The 16,947-nt window shown below is 35.1% G+C and overlaps 1 long non-coding RNA gene across 1 annotated transcript in view; it reads right to left on the bottom strand.

The window, feature by feature from the left end:
• LOC309647946 overlaps window positions 1–16,947 on the bottom strand; it is a 908,978-nt gene that overhangs the window by 883,198 nt on the left and 8,833 nt on the right. The window lies entirely within an intron of this gene.

Genomic DNA, 16,947 nt, shown 5'->3' on the forward strand with positions numbered 1-16,947 from the left:
CCTATATCTACAAAATATAGCAATTATTAAATAAATTGTGATACAATTAATTGGCTATTCAAAAGCATGCTCTCAATGAAGATTTAATGACATTAGGAAATGCTCAGTCTATTGATAAAGCAGAGCTTTATCAAACCAAAAGTAACTATAAGAATATTCACCAAGATATTAACTATTACATCTGGACCATGGACTTACAGAAGATGTTTATTTTCTGCCTTATCTTTTTCTGAAGTTTCCATATTTGGAAAGTATTTTGTATAGACAGAAAATATCTTGTTCTTCATTTTATTATGGTCATATATTAAGATCTTCTGTATTTGGTTAATGAGAGATCCATGTCACAATCTCCTCTTTGAGAGGTGTGTTTCGATCAGTGTACCGTCTAAGCTCAGAAACTGACTACTTGGTTGGGAAGCCCATCTCTGCCATTTAGGATTACTGTGACCTTGGTGAGTTACTAACTGCCCTTTCTAATTTTTCTCAATCTGAAAAATCAGAATATTATCATAATAGACTTACCTTATAAGACTGTTTAAAAGATTAAGTAATTTAATAGACAAGGGCTTATAAGAGTGTTTGACAAATAATAATCAATCAATCTTCTCATTCCCTTTAAAAATAACTTTGATAACTAAGATGTGCAGACAAGGATTTCAGGCCCCTTCCAACCAAATTGTTACTTTTCAGTGTATTGCTTAGAACTGATGAATTCCAAATGTATGTATGTACGTATGCATATATGTATCTGTATCCTCTCACGTAAGTCAAATGATGTAGGATATCTATTATGAGAGGACTAGAGACTGTCATTCTCCACCTTTTGATATTTATTTGACATTTATCTTCCATTCTATTTTGTTCTTAATATAATAGAGTAATAAAACTTTGGAACTGACAGGACCTTGGACATTGTCTGGTCTATTATCTGGTTTTCCATTTCTATTTTGCGAATATAACTAGTGACATAACTGTGGGAATGTTAACACTGAAACCACACAGAATATCAGAAGATCCAGGAATTAATCACCTTCTCATTCTCTCTCTGTCTCTCCCCTTCTCTCTCTCCGCTCCCCTCTCCACACATACACAAAGTGAATATTTATGCACATGTTTATTTTCCATTTCTTTAGTTACAAGCTCACTTATCAACAGTGTCAAAGCATTTCCTTTCTTGGCTTCTTCCTGAAGGAAATGTTTATTATGAATTTTTAAAATCCAAAACCAACATAGGATTTCATAAAAGAAGTGCTGACAGAAACTTATTTATCCTCTTGAGAATACAACACTGTGCATAATAGACATTTAGTAAATTGTTAAACAGCATATGATTAAATGTTAACATAAATAAAAGAGAGTACTTAAATGAATTTTCATTCCTTTTGTTTTCCCCTTGCTGAGCTACAGAGCCATTTCAATAAATAAAAAGATAATAGTGGGAGAAGTGAGAGCAAAATTTACTAAAAAAGCATGTCTATCCCCCACTCCAGTTCTGTTTCCTTCTTCATGTCTTTTCATTGCTAAGAACTTATTTTATCAGTGAACAATTAAAACCACCACTATAACAACACTAACAACAATAGCAACAACAAAAGGTAGTTCCCAAAGACTAAAGCAGTTTTAATAGGCACTTAGCACAAATGTGGACAGTTTAACTACTTCAGGAATCTCTTCATTCAGAGTAATAATACTCTATCAGACATGAAGGAGCCTATTTTATGAGCAAGGTCATTAAAACATACTCTAGAATGTGGAACCTAGAAAAATGATACAGATGAACCGGTTTGCAGGGCAGGAGTTGAGACACAGCTGTAGAGAATGAACGTATGGACACCAAGGGGGGAAAACTGCAGTGGGGTGGGGATGGTGGTGTGCTGAATTGGACGATTGGGATTGACATGTATACAGTGATGTGTATAAAATTGATGACTGATTAAAAACAAACAAACAAACAAAAACATACTCTCATGAAGATTTGCTGGAAAAAGAAACCAATGGGCACCACTTGACATATTGAAACATTCATTGTAAAATACAATTTAAGTATAATTTTGAACAAAGCATGGGTACCATTTATAATTAATTAAATGCTCAAAATATTTCAAAACTCTCCTTTACAATTACATTTAAAAAAAATACAACAGGAAAAATTCTGCTAAGATTTCAAAAGGAATGTGTTCACAGAGGTGCATTTGTAGAATTTTCAGAATAATAAGCAGCTGTCTTGCCAAAGTTATCTGATTTATAAATTTACTATTACTGCTACTTGGGAGCCAGCTGCTAACTTTAAGTGTCTCATTTTCCTTCCTTACGTGGTTAAAGAATTCAGTTGTGAGTGGTCTTGGAGCTCATTTTCTGAAAACACTGGGACGATATTCCTACTCGAAGATCTTCAACTCAGGATTTAGGGTGTGTTTCTTTCACTTGTTGCTGGCGAGGATTTTACACCTATTACATTCTGAGGCTTGGCACTTTTTTTCTAAGTAAAAGCTATAGCTTCTGAAATGGTTTCAACTAGCTAATGTTCAAAACAATTGCAGAAGTGATCAATTCCGGGGTGTAGATGTGTAAAGAGATAATGTTTCATGTCTTTTGGAAAACTCCCAAATATGAAAAGTGGTTTTCTTAGCATAGTGTCAATAAGTTGCCTGCATATCTGGCTCACCAAACTGCTGGCTGAATGAACACCTTTGACCCTGTACTTCAGGTCCTCTTTTGCAGCCTGAGACCAAAAGCCCTTTCTTTGAAGGGAAATATGACATTTTCTCTCTCTCATATTTCATATGAAGGAATTTTTTTTTCTCTCAAAGTTTATGTGTAGGATTTGACTATTGTGCATCTTTCTTTTTCACTGCTCTGAGCTGGCGTGGATTCTGTCACACAGACAGGGTAGACCTTGTCTTACAGAGATGGGAATGTGGAGGCAAAGAGGTAGTCTGCAGTCTTTACCACATACTAACTATAGGATGTTTAATGAGATATATTTCCCATTTAGATTTTCATTTCTTAACATATAAACATCATATAGCATATATGCTATAAATATATATTGAGGAATAAAATAAATACTGCATGTAAAGTGCCTGGCATATAATAAGTACTCTTCCATATTACCACACTATCTCCCTTCCCTTTCCTTTTTTTTTTTTTCCCTACAGAATAATAGAATTATTTTCATTGTATATTCTAAAAAACGGGTTTTAGAGCCAAATAACTTTTTTGTGCATAAGTTCTTCAAATTTCTTTAGATTATATATATGTGTGTGTGTTTATATGTTACCTTTAAACAGTAAAATAATCTTTATTCTTTTTTAAGCATATGTTTTCTGTCTCAATTTTCCATTGACACCCAATAACTATCTAATAAGCCATGGAAGTTACCACTAACAACTTTGGGGAGGTTTCTGGTTTAGTGTCTCTAGACTATCAACTTTACGTCATGATCTATGAAGTGTCCTTTGCCCCTCAAGAAACATAAAATTTCCTTGCTCACTTGTTCTTCCACTCTCACATGAATGAAAGAAATCATAGGGGAAAATATAGTAAAAATTATAATATTCCAAAGAGGTCCAGGAGGTAGACACATACTACATCACTAGGGAAGAAAAGCTAGAAGAGCATCTTTGGATGAGACAGCCCTCTTGCTTCAGAATAATTCATAAGCAGCCATTCCAAAGAGGAAGCTGTCAGTGAGCAGAAGATATATAAAGTATGTTAAGTGGGAATAAGACGGCTGCTCTATCACTTACAATTTACTAGGCTAATAACATTCTTATATTCTTCTTGAAATATTAAAAATATGTATAAAATGGATCTGAGTGTCATTCCACTATAATGTAGTTCTGTAAATTCAGGTTGATATGTATCTAGGGATTTTATTTACTGATGTTTTGACATATGAGATTTTGGTTGTTGCTGAATGATAATTTAAACCTGTTACTCTGGAATTCAAACAGATTGGTCATGGCTTCTTTTTATACTGATGGTGATTGTTTCATAAACATTTACTGTTTATTTTTACATACTCTTATTTTCCTTAGGTACTTCAAAGTGAGGTCTGAAGTTAGCTTTTCTACTCAAGAAGGACTATTAAGAAATACTGGTTACAGTGAGCAGAGATTTTTGTGCACAGACTATAGTGACTGAACGCCTAATCAGGGAGAGTCTGGGAAAAATAAAAGAATTGTTTTGGGTGCAAGAATATGCTGACTAGAGTTGAATATAAGCTCTACAATTTAGGGATTTTTTCCCTCTAGGTCACCAGAGATGAGAACATGCCTAGGCACATGGTGATAATAAAAGAACATTTCTTAAATAAATATAGTATTCATGCTTGATGTAAACTTCTATATAGTATAAAAGATATATTTACTTGAATACAATGGGAAGGTATATAAAATCATGTGATATTACTATTTCATTTTAAAATGAAACTCAGAAATTTAAGATGATTTTCTCAAGGTCTCACAGCAAAACTTAGCTTAATTATCTAGTACCAAAAGTAGCTGGGCTTGGTAGAGAAGATTATCAAAAAAATTTTTTTTTCAAGAGGGACTGAATAATCTCTTTGGGGAGAATGTATCTAAAGAAAGAGGATCCCAGGCATGATGCATGTACCCTAGGAAATTTCTGAAACTGGAGGGGTTCACTATTCTGAGTCCAGCTTGATGGCTCTGATTTGAATCTGTCTCCAGTCCAACCTCACAGATTCATGGGAGAAAGGTCCAGAAGAACAAACCAAAGTTAGCTGATTCACAAAGGTCTATATAAAACTTTGGGACATAGTGGAATGGCTTTGAGTTACAGTTAACAATACAGAGTATAAAACAGTATTACACAGAATTATTTTGTTAAGATCATGGCTATCATAGCTGTGGGGAAATTGAATTACTTAAATTGCTAAATACTATAGAATATAAATATATAATACAGCCAGTATAATTCATGATTCATCTTCAGTAGTTAAGAAAATATGTAGATTAAGAGTCTGATAAATAAAACATATGGTCAAATATATTTAGTGACTTATAAAGGCACAGTGTTCCTGCAGAAGATTTAATGTATTTATTCTTCATTTTCGAGAAAGATGGATTAGATATAGATTGTTATAGAGGAAAATTATATAGTAAATATATTCAAAACATGTATGTGTACACAGATAAATGTTGAATCTCAATAAATACACTTAATTTATACTTGTTTGGATCAGTTCTTCAGGTTTTTTTTTTTTTTTTTTTTTGCAATGCCATCAATTTGACTTCACTACACAATTAATTTGACTTGGTTAAAGTGTAGAATTATTATTTATCATTTAAAAAAATAAAATTCCAGGAAAGAGTCAAAGTTGCATAACAATATTTTGCTGATATTTACTGGTCAGCAAGTATTGAAAAAAATTGTGTTTTTCCTAACTTCCTTAAGTCCATAGATTAAAAAAAAAAAAAAGATTCTAAAATGATTTAAAAAACAAGTAAAATTTTGGTGATATTGGAAACCAAGTTTAGAAGATGTCAAAGTAAAATAGGACAAAAAGCCCTATCTAATACAAAATAAAGTTTACCTATTTCTTCCTCTTAATTATATCACTTTTAAAATGCTGTCACTGGTTCATTCTCTCATAGTATAGAAACAAGTTTGTCTCAAGTTGTATACGTATGGAGACTTTGGACATATCATTTTGTTTTCTCCCTCTCTCATAAAATGATGGGTAATGGGGTTACTTATAGATAGTATTGAACATTGTTCCCCTCATGGGTTAAGTGCAGCAAGTGGGAAGGAAGAGAAAAAAGTGCAATGAAATGCTCATGGACCCTGCCAGCACGCTAAATTATTATAATTGGGGAGGTGTATACTAGTGCAGACCTTTGGGGGCTCCCAGGAGCAGAAGTTTTATCTTGATTAGAGTAATATTAGCACTGCATTAATGAATCCTGGCTACATGCATATAGCAAGATGTGGCTTTAAAAGTTGGGTTGTAACAATATGGGACATATTCACTAATTAAAAAAAAAATTTCTTTGCTATGAGTCATCCTGGCCCTCATGTTGTTGTAGAGTAATTGATATCACTGTAATGGATGCTGTGAAGCTCAGGCTCTCTTCCTTTTCTCTTCATTTCTAAAACGAGCATAGTTGTTACCAGTGAGTATGAGCTTTGTGAGCAAGGATGCCAGGACCTTATGATGATGAAGTCTCATTAGTGCATCATCTTTAACATCACCTCAGCTGTGGTAACTTGAATTACTAAATTTTCCCCTTCTAAATTCAAGTCACTCCTTTATCTTTATTAACCTTTTCCCTAAAACTTGGATCCTTATCATTAACATGTTCTATTTTAAATGCCAAGCATTAGGTAAGAAGTGTGTACATATGATTCTAGTTAAGTATACGTTAAAATATTCAAATATTAGAATTCGACCATTATGAAGTCGCTTATCAAATTCCTTGCTGTTTGTACAAGGATCTGGCATCATATGGATGAATCACATCTATTGTCAATCAACAGTCTGTCTCTAGATGGATTTGACAAAAGCTGCAACTAAAGGAAGATTCTTGACTGGCAGCAGAGAAATTGCCCAGAACCACTACAGAAACCCCACTGTTATCTGAAACTTGACTGCCCAAAACTGATTGGGTTGTCACTGGTATTTCCCCTCATGGGCAGAGCCTCATAACTAAATTTATATTTTAAAGAGCCAATATTAGAAAACCAGGAAACACTGAATTCAGTCTCTTAATTATGTCTTAATGCTAGTAAAGCCATGTTATGCTCTGGGGGACAGCAATATCAATTTCAGTCTAGAGGAAAATGTAAAATGGGAGCAAGCAAAAGTGGTTGAAGTACAACTATAAAAGTAGGGGATCTATTTTTAAATATGAAAATGACAGCAAATATTAAATTAAAAGGACATTTTACACTGGCAAAATATATAATTTACTGAAATTCTTAGAGCTCATTGAAAAATCACAAACCTGTGAGTGAAAATGAAAGAAATTATACCATTAAATAAACTTTCTAGAATACTACTAAGCAAATTGTCAGCAAACAAGATATTAAGACATTGGCAAGATGGTGGGTAGTCACATTTTAAATGGGAGCTGTTGATTCAGTTTTTATGGCTTTAAAAGAATTATTAGAGGGGTTTCCTTTAAGCTGCTTTGACTTGCATCTTTCTAAGTATACTAATTTTACATCCTTTTCTTGCCTCAGTGCAGTTTTACCATCCCATGCAGGGGTCTGTATTTAAGGCAGTGGGTAGAAGGAGTCACAGTAGGTTGGAAAAGCTCACGATCCATTTCCACAGCTTAGCCTGGGGTGAAGTATAGTTATCCTGTGAGATACTACAGAGGAAATTCAGAAGCAGAATGATTTTCTTTAGAAAGGAGAAAATGGCAGGATGTTCTTCACACTGTTTTTAGGCCATTCATTGGGAATGTGTTTATAAAACAGTATGAGAAACTTGCATGAACGATTTGGGTAAGAGAGAAAGAAATAGAGTGATACCTCTCTGGAACAATTGACTAGGTTATTTTCATAATGTTGGGGCACAAAATATAAAGGGTAAATGTTATGGATTGAATTTAAATCGAGAGCCAATTTTTATCTCAGCTCCTTTTCAATAGGAGTTGTAGATAAAATTTACTTTCCCCCTACTGAATTATAGTTTTGCCTTCTTGTTGCTCTCAGCTCAATTTTTCAGTTTATTAATTTATTTTTAAGTTTCTTACTTAAAAAAATGTACACCAAAAAAAAAAAATAAAGGTATAAAATGTCATAAACACCATCAGTAGGATGTCAACATGACACCAAACAGCATAATATATTGTTAAGATGAGTGTTCAATCTGGTGACTAAAATTTCTAGACGTTTGGTATTTTCATAGAAGAGAAAAATGCAAGCACTTTTCCATTTTATTACCACCTTCTTCAGACAAATAATGATTACTTTGAATTCATTTCATTTTGCCAGAGTGGGAATAGAACGCCTGGCATAGAAGGAATTCCACCTCGCAAAGCTCCTACAGTGGAAGAGAAAAGCACGTGTTTGATAAAACTGAGCAAAGTCCAATGTTCCAGGTTGTAGAGAATTTAAGGTACCTTGTGTTGGGGACACCATCCTCCATGAGCCCTGAGCATGTCTGCCCATTCTTGCTGAGTGCTCCAGATTACAAGGCTTATGCTTGTCACTAGGTCACTAAATAGGTCACAGTGATCAAAGTGTGCCTATCAGGTCACACTCAATCCCAGGCAAGGTAGATGTGTGCTGCTTGTGCAAACAGTGCTGGGTTCTTGGACTTGAGTTTCTCTCCTTTAACACAATTCACTGTTTATGTAGGTATCATCTGCTCCTTTTTGTCCTCTCCAGGAATTGAGCCTAGAGAAACTGGCCCAAATTTGCTGACCCTCTGGCAACTGCTTCTGTTGTGAGTAATAAAACCTTTAATCTCTGATCCATCAATCCTGTGTCTTCTCTCAGCATTCAGAAAGCTGTAACAAACTAAGTTGTTAGCTTGCAACCAAAGTAAAATCTAGACTTTTTCCAGCTCTTGAAATGTTAGAGATTCAAAGGTGAAAATAGAAAATGTATTCATAGAAATGTCTGGTCGATCTCGATATAAATATTGGAATCACACGTACATAGGTAGAAACTGAAGTTGTGGGCATAAAGAGAGAATAGAGTCATAAGAGTATAGGCTAGAGTTTGGGTTTTGGGTAATGCCAATAAACACAGGTTTGCTAGAAGAGCATGGGCCCGGACAAAGACAAGAAGAGAGAGACCAGAGAGGTAGGAAGTTAAACAAGAGAATACTGTGTCATAGAAGTCAAGAGAAGGGAATTTTTCAACAAAGGTAAATATTCAACACTGTTGAGAGATAAGTAACATATGAGTAAAACCCTCATTGGATTTAATGAGATGAGGAAGAGAGATACAGAGAGTTACTAGAAGGGAGGGGTTGAATAAAGGCTTATTAAAATACTGGGGAAGGATCTATGGACAAGTTGTGGTTGAAGACACCAAGGGAACACATAACCTATTCCCTAGAAGGCAGGATAGGATGTCATGGGATGAGGAAACATAGATCCATGGGATTGCATGGATACATTGAAAGCACAGGTGAAGGGAATTCCTCATGTAGAAGGAGGAACAACCTGTCCATTATTACAGGAAGGAAGGAAAACAAGATGGGTGTGATATTATAAGATTTAACATTTGTTAGCTGGAAGATTAAGTTTTAATGGCTTCATTTTCTCTAGGAATAGAGTCAAAACATGAATTGATATGTACTGGGCCTTAAAGTCTGCATCAAGTTTTAAAAACATGTTTTGATAGAACATGAGTGAGTCAATCAGAGAGTTAGAGGAGCACAGTTAGACAGTGTTGAAGGCCCTTTTCAAGATCATGGCTTTGTAGTACAATTTCATGGGTGACTTTGTTCACAGCATTTAGCTTTGAAGGTAGAGGAACTTAGCATATGGCTGGGTTTAGCAAAGGCAGTGGTTTTCAACCATGGGTTGTACATTAGCATCATGCTAGTAATTTTTGAAAATCCTAATGCCTAGGACACATCTCAGACCAATTAAATGTGAATCTTTACAGATGAGACTCAGAAATTATATCTTTATAACTTCCTAGATGATTTGAATGGGAAAGCAAAGTTGAGAATCACTGACAAAAAGAATGAAAGAGGTAAAGTTTAAAGGTGAGAGGTATAAGTTTCGTTGCATGTTAACAGGTAAGTCATTTGAATCTTTGGTTTCTCTGAGTGGAAGCCCTAAATGAACCCTCAAAGTGTCTTTTGCAGACAGGAAGCAGTCAACCAGCGATCTTGCTTTGCAGCCAGGCTAATAAAACCAAACGAGGAATCCTACTAAACTTTTTGTCAGAAACAAAACTAACAGGACCCTTCAAAATAAATATTTAATATTCACCACAATAATTTATAGTTTTAACTTATGAGTTATTTTCTTGCTACAGTCACCACCAGGGGCAGGGAGGTGTGGGGATGGGGAGAAGTTGGTCAAGAGGTACAAAGTTTCAATTATGTAGGATAAATAAGTTCTAGAGATCTAATTAACAGCACGGTGTCTGTAGTTAATAATACTGTACTGTACATTGAAAATTTGCTAAGACAGTAGATCTCAGATGTTCTCACCACAAATCAAAACAAAACAAAACAAAACAAAAGGTAAGTATACAAGGAGATGGATAACCTTAAATATACACAATTTTTATTTTTTAAAAAAGTACAAAAATAAACCCTGCATAATATTGAATTTAAAATGGATAGAATGATTCTTTTTTTCAGGTATCATGCAAACAGAATGAATAATCATTGCATATTTGATCCTACACATCACTTGAAAATATTGTATTTTGACACATTTTGATCTGAGAACATCCACAGCAATGTGGAACACATTTCCCCTCATATATCTTGCTTTAAGCCCACTGGAATCATTAGATTCTATTTACTCAGGGTTAGATACTGCTGTTACAGCACAAGTATCATTGACATGAATCCTATTATGTCAATCTAAATTTACTTAATTTTTTGAATAATTTCATTATCAAATAAATTTTTCATTGAACCACCATTTTAAAGAAAAAAAGCCCATTTAACTGATTATATTTTTAATTGGGTTAATTTTAATTACGTTTTGCTTTCAAATATATTGTTGCAAAAATTTTTTAAAATGTTGTTCCACTTTTCTACTTGACTAAGTATAATGTGGTAAACAAATAATCCAATATCTTTCTGACAATCTCATGTCCCTAGAGTGACTGAAGATTATACTTCAGACTATCAATTTTAATTGTACAATATTACAAAACTAGAACACCGGAGGGTATTGTATTAGCCACAAGCTACATCTAAAGTTTCTTTTTGTTTTGTCTTTTGTTTTTAGTTAAAATATAAGTCATGATACTTGTTTATTTTCTTATCATCCAAGAAGAGCCAAGACAATTCCACTCCTAGATATGTACACAAGAGAAATGAAAATATATCCACACTAAAAGTTGTACACAAATGTTTATAACAGCATCCTAATAGTCAAAAAGTGGAAACAACTCAAATGCCCATCAACTGATCAACAGATAAGCAATTTGTGGTGGCCATACAATGGAATATTATTTGACAATTAAATAAACGAAGTATTGATATATGCTATAATACAATATGCATGAACCTTGAAAACATGCTGAATAAAAAAAAAAAGCCAGTCACAAAAGACCATGTATTGCATAATTCCACTTACATGCAATGTATAAAATATTGAAATCCATAGAGGTTGCAAGTAGATTAGGGGTTAACTAGGGAAGGCAGGTTGAGGAATTGGGAGAAAATGGAGGGTGACTGCTAATGGATATGGGGTTTCTGTGTGGGATGATGAAAATGTTCTAATATTAGTGCTGATTGCATTACTGAATATACAAAAAAATACTGACTTGCACAATTCAAAAGGGTGAATCTTATGATATGTAAATTACATCTCAATAAAGCTGTGATTAAAGAAGAGACAGGTAGTTTTAAAAATTATTGAGGATTTTTGTTAAAGTTTAATTCTAAAGAGATATATTTTCTTCTTTTTCTCTTTTTACTTATTATAGCTAGAGTAGATTATAGTTCCCCCAAATGATGAATTTTTAAAACATTCTTTGATGTACTACTCCTAAATTTGCTTCTGACTCATCCGTTACTCAGTACTTCAGCTTTTCTCTACCAATAACTGCAGTCTTGTGAATCACTTTTTAAGATTTGTTTCTGTCTTTCTTTTAAACATAGTCTTCTGAAGCTGTTGTACATGGTTTAGTGATAAAATTTCGTAAATTTTTATTACACAACTTTAGATTTGCTATTGTAAGTACTACATTTCCCAGGTTTCTCTATAAATAAGTAATTCTATCATCTTTTACTTTTGAAATATATTTTGAGGACTCTGTGTCTTTACTAAAGCATAAGCATAAAGCCCTGAAAGGACTTATTCGAATAGAAATAACGGAATTAAAAATGTTGCATTCCAAATTTATGATTAAATGCAAATGCCTCATTAAAAAGCAAATCCTTCATTTAAAGTTGTTCAGTGGAATGAGACTCAAAATATGCAATCTGGTTAAATATAATATGCTGAAAAATCATATTCAAAAATAATTAATGGGCTTAGAGAAATGTTAGATCAATCTGCTTCTACCTCTAAATTTCTAGTAAGCTAGTGACTTCGTTTACACAAAACCTTCTTATCGACAGAAATTCCTTGCTTATCTTAATCTATTTCCATCATTTTCTGGAAAAAATATGGTTAAATTTTTATCTCATCTGGGATACCTTTACAGATAAACCTGTCTTCAAGAAGTCCTGATATTATACCATTTAAATACTGAAACATACCATTTGTGTGTTACACATTTGAACCTCACAATATCTTCTTTGTAATGGTTCTCAAGTTATTTCATGTTATATACTTTGTCTTATAATTAGATTTTCAGTATTTCAATGGCATGTCTATGTGTCTGATTTGTCATATATTTTAGAGTGTATAGACATAAAATGGCCATTATACACACACTGGATTATTTACAAGGCAGATATATATAAATAAATTATATTAAAATAACACGTTTATCATAATATATTTTGTCTCCTACCTCCCTTGCCACTTCCTCAGTATTTCCTTTGTAACTATTGCCCTTCTAATAATAGTAACAAAGGAAACACTGAGGAAGTATAAATGGTATGTGGCTGCAGAAAAGGAGGTTTTCTGTATAATCATAATCTACTTTGTCAAAAACTGAGGGAAAGTCAGAGAGAAGCAACACCAAAAAAATGAATTTTAGCTTTGGCAATATCAAAATTGTCATTAATAAGTGTAATTTTGCTATTGTGGAAATAGAGCCATGGTAGAGCTGCTTAGGGAAAAAAACAGCCAGTAGGAAATTTGTAGTGCTGAATTTCAGAGACAAATGCTGAGGGGGGAAAATATGCTGTTTATGCAGCATCCCAAACTTACATATTATTTTCTTCCTTTGAAAATCAGAGTGAACTAAGTGGAGAGAACAGGATGTCTGGCGAGCATATTGGATGGGTTGGGTTCTGCCATTGCCGACCCACCACTGTAACTGCCTTGCTTTCATTCATTTAGTAATTCACTCCTTGGCTGAGGACTTACTTTGCCCTGTGCCTTCCTAGGTGTTGGAGCTGCTACAACATATGCCTCCGTTTGTGTCTCTTCAGCTTTTGATGAAATGGATAAGCGTTAGCTCTTGAAAGTGAGGTAGCTGTGCATTGGGAAACAAGCAGGTTCTGTAGGAGGAAGTAACGAAGATTTAGTGAAAGGGCATGTATATTTTTACAACAGGAAGAAAATGTACAGTTGGATGGGATCGTGTGTTGTAGGCTATAACTGGCTTATTTTTCCAGGAAGTTTTAGTGTATAATCCTCATCACATTTCATACTCAATGTCTTCAAATCCTGTTTGCACTTTTTATTTAAAGGGATCTTCCATCCCACTGAGTTGTTTATCTTAAAACTTCATCATGCCTTGCGTTAAGATATAATACTCTCCACGGGTATTTGTTTTTTAAATTTATTTATTTATTTTTGGCTTCATTGGGTCTTCACTGCTGCACGCAGGCTTTCTCTAGTTGTGGCGAGCAGGGGCTACTCTTCATTGCAGTGCGCATGCTTCTCATTGTGGTGGCTTCTCTTGCTGCGAAGCACAGGCCCTAGAGCACGTGGGCTTCAGTAGTTGTGGCCTGTAGGCTCTAGAGTGCAGGCTCAATAGTTGTGGCTCACAGGCTTAGTTGCTTCACGGCATGTGGGATCTTCCTGGACCAGGGCTTGAACCTGTGTCCCCTGCATTGGCAGGTGGATTCTTAACCACTACACCACCAGAGAAGTCCCTCCACATGGGTTTTGTTCACTGCATTTCAGCACAATGACCCTTTTTATCTCACCCGTGTCCTGCCCACTATGCCACCTGCTATCCTGGGGCAAACCTGGCTTTAAAACATCTTCCTAAAGCAGACCATTGAGAGTATGTCACTCTACCTGGATTTTGCAATTTAATATTTTGTAATTTAAAAGTTAAAAAAGTACTGTCTAAACAAAAGTTACACCCTTAATAGGATATCTCTTTTCCACTCTCATGGAAACTGAGATGTGCCACGTGTTCGTCTCCTACGTCAAACTCACCATGTGTTTACTTGCCTGGTTGACTGCTTCCTGTACATTTCCTTTACTCCATCTGGATGTTTACAATTGTTCCTTCCCCAGTAAAGTACTCCAGTGAAATCTTTTCAAAGTCCTCTTTCCTGCTCCCTTCTCCTGTTGTTACATTCTCCTGCTTAAACACGGGGAGCCACAGTTACAAATGGGAGACTGCAGACAGATTTATTTCCATTAACACAACCCTCCAGTTAAAGAACACTTCAGCGGTAAACAAGGGATTGTTTCCATAACGTATCTTTTAAAGGACATTGGACCAATATTTCTTGGTATGCTGAAGGTTTTTTCTCCCTATATTTAATTTAGTTCTCCCATTTGATGATTCGTTACCCTCTAGTTTAAAAAAAAGTGCTACAATCTAAATTAAAAAGAGATTCTAATTACCTCTCTTAGGAGGAAAAAAGAATCATCCAGTAATTTAAAAATATTTGAGCTATATTTTGATGTGTTAAGCAAATAGACATATATATCATTTTAATGAAACATAACAGGATGCTTTAAAACATGTTTTCCTTAAGAGAGTTCTAAGCACAGCTCCAGACAGATATGTTTTCACTTTAGTTTTAAAGGCAGAAATGACAGTGCTCTATGAATAAAAATCAAAAGTAAATTTCCGAATCAGGGAGCCTACTTGCTGCAAACTCTTGTTCCATGGGATTTCAGGCAAACTAATAGCCTGCTGATTTCAACCTCAGTGAGTGACAGGCGACCCGTAGTGACAAAAGATCTAAAAATATATCAGGCTTTGGCCATTAAAAGCCTTATCAGCAAGTAACAAAAATCAACAGAGCTTTAGGATTGCCAGTGCAGGGATTTAAAAAGGCTCCTAGCAAGGGAATATTACTAACCATCCTGATAATCTGTTGACATACAATGCAGGCCGCCTCTGTCACCACTTTCTGGCTGAGAGCTTTAGGTGATGAAAGGCAAAGTGGTTGGGGGTGGGCCGTCAGCATTAATACTGACAGTCTACAGAGGGGCTGGATCTGTGGTGAGGGGACATGGGCACTAAACCTGTCGCAAAGTATAGCCATGGTTCTGAAGTCAGCAGGTGTTTAGATTTGCATGTTTCTGAAAGATGGCTGTATCTATTTTCATATTCTCTATAGCATCTTGATAGCTAATCATTAATTTTAATACTGTAAATCCTATTTAGAGTCAAAGCTTTTTCCATTAGTACAGTAAGTAATTGGTTCTTTGTCTTGTCCCTCAAGTGCCTTTTGGCACAAAAAACTGTAAGGAAACAGAAGTGCATTAAAATGTTAAGTCACTATTTGTGAATTCTAACTATTCCAACTGAAGGGATATAAAAGTAGTGTGCCAAGGATATACTTGGGTAGAACCAGTAATTGTACAGTGTTTCCTGTTTGCATTTTCCAGGTCTGTCTCCTGATAGATTCTTTAAAGTGACACATCAGAGATCTGTTAATGGGTTGATAAATGACCAAGGTTGAAAACTGACATCTAGTGCAGTCTGTCATCTAGTGCAGAGATAATTTTCTATCCATTCTGCCAACGCAGGCACATTTCTAATGTCTTCCCAGATATAGACTGGAGATGACAATCAACCTATTTAGCTAAAGAAATAGAAAAAAGAATTTGCCATCTGATGCATAGAATAAGATGCTTAGCTGGAAGGCTGAAAGGAAGAGAGAGAGAACTAGGGACAGTGGGTAAGACAGATGAGAAGAGAGCTGATGATAGTGGGAATATGAAACATAAACCAAAACAAACAATTAAACACCCACCAATGTAGCTACTACTAGACTCAAGGAGTCAACATACATCATCAATAGCAGAGAATTAGTGGGGGAGCCAGTTAATGAAAGATTTTACGACACCCTTATTGGCAAGTCAGTTGCCAAAATTTTCTAAAGATAGCTTCATGAATAGCAGTAAAGAAATCCTTGCCACACAAATAAATGTATTTTTTCCTTTTCGTTTGAGGTATTTATAGTGGCTCCACTAGTAATTTCTGTCAAGAATCTGGTCAGGAGTCATCAATCTGATGTATAGTAATGGCTGAGTGGGGAAAAATCAGTGGAATCAAATTAAGGAGTAAAACACAGAGAAACTCATGAAAAACTCCACAAAGAATGGATAAAATACAGCTGAGGATGTCCTGATGACTCTAAATGAATTGGTGCCAGAAATAATGTCATATTCTCTCTCCATCTCCACATTAGTGACTCTCTACCGTTACTTCCCCCCATTGCATTCTTCACCACTTTTTTCCAAAATGGACAGATCAAAGGCAATCTTAAGGGGTAAAAAGCAGTTGCATAAGGGCGGACTTCAGCCTGAATAGAGTTCACACGGTGGAGGTGAGGGGGAGAGAACCTCCCCTTGTGTCTGTCATGGTGATGACAGGGAGATAGAAGAGCTTAAATTTTTCAGCGATGGAAGCCAGCAGGGTTCCTCCTCCCCTCAGCATCATCCATCACCTTTCCCTATCTGCCCCAAAGTTTGAAATTCACTAATTCCAATTCTTTTGTTTCAAAATATCTGAAGATAGTTCTCACTTGCATTTTGGTAGATCAGCGATTGCCTCTTTCTATGTAACAGTTTATTTGATATCCAGTATTTCCAAAATTCAACTGAAATAATCCTTTGAGAAGATTTTCTCTTGGCTTTTACCCCTTATTTTGCATACCTCTTGCCATGCTAGTATTGACCTGTCTCATTCTGTGTTCTAGAGCAGGAACTATAGAAAATCAGAGAA

Source organism: Balaenoptera physalus, assembly GCF_965194825.1.
Source record: "Balaenoptera physalus genome assembly, chromosome: 18".
Taxonomy (NCBI): Eukaryota; Metazoa; Chordata; class Mammalia; order Artiodactyla; family Balaenopteridae; genus Balaenoptera; species Balaenoptera physalus.